Source organism: Palaemon carinicauda, chromosome 15 (assembly GCF_036898095.1).
Source record: "Palaemon carinicauda isolate YSFRI2023 chromosome 15, ASM3689809v2, whole genome shotgun sequence".
Classification (NCBI taxonomy): domain Eukaryota; kingdom Metazoa; phylum Arthropoda; class Malacostraca; order Decapoda; family Palaemonidae; genus Palaemon; species Palaemon carinicauda.
The window spans coordinates 44,596,676-44,599,726 of record NC_090739.1 but is presented as its reverse complement, the minus strand read 5'-3'; the positions used below and the strand labels follow the sequence as shown (position 1 = coordinate 44,599,726).

The 3,051-nt window shown below is 36.7% G+C and overlaps 1 protein-coding gene across 1 annotated transcript in view; it reads right to left on the bottom strand.

Annotated features, from left to right (window-relative positions):
- The window catches only part of LOC137654589 (ras-related protein Rap-1b), a 42,581-nt gene extending 40,507 nt beyond the window's left edge, over nucleotides 1-2,074 (bottom strand). Inside the window, exon 1 of the mRNA XM_068388356.1 lies at nucleotides 1,944-2,074. The gene's annotated coding sequence lies outside the window, so the exon portion shown is untranslated. The remainder of the gene's footprint in view (nucleotides 1-1,943) is intronic.
- Nucleotides 2,075-3,051: the final 977 nt, after the last annotated feature.

The following is a 3,051-nucleotide window of genomic DNA, read 5'->3' as shown; positions in this document are numbered from 1 at the left end:
TGAATAAACAATGGTGTAGGTTAGACGAATCTCTCTATGATTCGTCATTCATTACCTATAGTCTTTTGCTATTCAGATCTTCGGCCAAACGTCTCATATTGTGCCAAGGCTTTCTTGGGAATACTTTCACCTAAGGATTTATAATACGAAGATTTTTCAATGAATGAAGAATTAGGTCCAGTGAGGGTTCGATGTTTTATATAATGTAAGCAATGCTTTATTTTCTTTTTTTTTTCTGGCTCAGTCGGTGATCAGTCAATATAATTAAAGTGGTTAATTAGATTTACATCTGTAATATTGCCAAGAAATCCCTTCAAAAACTCCAAATTGCGCAAAAACAATTCTTCGTATGATTTGGATGAGTTATTATTCTACATTGAATATTCTTCCTAATCGCGTTAATGATGTTAAATTGAAGTATGCCGTTCTGGAACCTTTGAAGAAAGTCGAATAAATGAATGATTTACAATTCATTCTGCTTGCTGACTTCAAGGTGAAGTAGATACCTGGTAGCTAATCTCAGCAATAAGCAGAATTGGCGAGAGTTCAATATGGGTATGGGGCTTGCAGCCTCATTCTAAAATGATGGTTGGGAACTAGAGAATCTAAAGCCATATACTCTGAAAGAAAAAGGCGTTTAGATGAAACAGAAAACCTGTTCACACATATACAGACGTGTATATATATATATATATATATATATATATATATATATATATATATATATATATATATAGAGAGAGAGAGAGAGAGAGAGAGAGAGAGAGAGAGAGAGAGAGAGAGAGAGAGAGAGAGAGAGAGAGAGATATTGAAGCAAGGTGGACTTAATTTGAACTTAATCAAACCTCCTTTCAATGAAGCACACACAAAAAAAAAAAACTACCAATTAGACTTCTCAAGCTTAATTCTCGTTGTGTTAAAGGAGACTAAGTAAATCTAAATTACCTATTATGTCTCATCATTTCATCATCCTTATTCATTTGCATAACACTGTATCAATCCAGATTCGGTCTGCTAGTATAGTCCTTTTATTTGTCAGTTATACACTTATTAATAATTACCTTTAAAAAGAAAAATATACTTAATATGTAAGGCTTCAGTATTCTTTGGTGCGTTTTCACCATATGTTAGTTCTTAGCGAAACTCACAGAATGTTATGGATGTCATATGTTCATAGTTGAGGCTTTTACGATGTTCACAGTGAACCTGGCCAGTCACCCTTAGACAACAAAGGAGCCATTTTCCGGAACCATTCTTAGAATTGTAATGATTAGTGGCTGAATGCAACTCCCCCTAGTTCCTTTTTTTTAATTGTAGAATGTAAAATTGTTGTCAGCCTTACGCTGCAAGCACTTCGAGCCAACATATGAGGCAACGTAACATGATTTAATTACGATCAGGCAATCGGGCTTCATCAGACCTAATTCAAGCACCAGCATTGTCTCTTTCGTCTGACGTATCCCACTTACATATTACTGTTGTATATTCTACTGTCAAAATGCGGTATCTTTTGGCAGAAAATTATGAAGTCAAAAATGCTCTTACGGTTACTGAAATCATGTTCTGTTCAGGACTTCATAATATCATTTTTAGAAAGAAAACTCAGAGCACACTTAAACTACACTCGTGTGTGTACACACACACACACACACACACACACACACACACACACACACATATGACGTCTATCTATTGTAAAATAAGGAGAAAGTCCTCAGTTGCAAATTAATTGAAAATCCAGGATTCTAAAATCTCTCAGTCGTTATGAGAAAGATCAGGCATGCCGTTACCGTCCTTCCTTCAGCCCAGCCCTCCTTTGTATTTTGGATCAAGCAAATACTGTGATTAGAATAGTTTTAAAAAGCCACAAACTAAATAAAGCCCTGCATTCTTTTAAAACTGCAAATACTGAAGGTTGATTAACCGAACCTGGTTCTACTTACACTTTCCAAGTAGGACCAGGGAGGCAGCAGTGGCAAAGACACTACCAGCACTAGCACAAACAGCACCGATACTACTTACCGGATGCTTGACTATCTTGCCACCGCACACGGTTGCGTATACACCTGCCTCCCTGTCATATCTCCAAAGAGCCCCAGCCCCCTCAAACCACTCCTCATTCCTCTCTCCAAGCCTCAAACCATCCCCGTAGGGTCTACCGCTAATTATGTTTGTTGACAAATGGGAGGAATTGAGGGCGAGGTGAGAGCAGCCAGAAGCAATGGTAGGCCCACCGGAGCTTCGGCACCGCCTCCTTATTCAGCACACGGCCCACTTGGGATATACTCAATTGAACAGGCTTCACTATCGGGTTGTATTCAAGTGGAAAATAAACATTAGAATATATCTAATCAATGCTGTCTTCCGTATTCTTTTACGGTGATGTTTATAATGAAAATAAAAGCGTTGGAGATTATTGAAGAATGAGGCAAGAGAACTACATTTCATTTGCGTCCAAGTCTTGATACCAATGTGCGTGTGTTCACGTAATTCCTCTGAGTGAAATATGGTGACAAAGGGTATTTCCCGCAGTTGCTTTTTTTTTTGCATCAGAACTTCCTGAAATTATTTCCGTAAATAGGAAAGCATGTAATTCTTATTTTTATGTTCAAGAATGGTTTTAATGTGAAGAAACCCTGAATGACTTAAAATCTTTTGTTTTAAAGCATTTCTTGTTTTAATTCTAGATTTCATTTCAGTCTATCATTTTCATCGTTTCCTCATTTTCTACAGTTAACTTCATTTCCTTTCACTTTCATTTGAGATGAAGGATCCCCATAAGAACCCAAGTGCGAAATCTGATTTGACCTTTCTCGAATTTGAGTTGACATTGATAGAGAATGCAATTAATATGTTAACAGAAAAAGAAAATTGTGCAAATGCCAAAAGAAGAGAGAAACAGTACCCCAACAGGAATAGAAGTCTATCTTTTATATCAGTTTGCTTTGAGGGCAGATAACTTGAAAAACAACCAATCAATCAATTAGCAGAAATTAATCTTTAGTTGCTTCATGGTTTACATTTGCCTATTAAGTTTCAAAGAAGCATGAT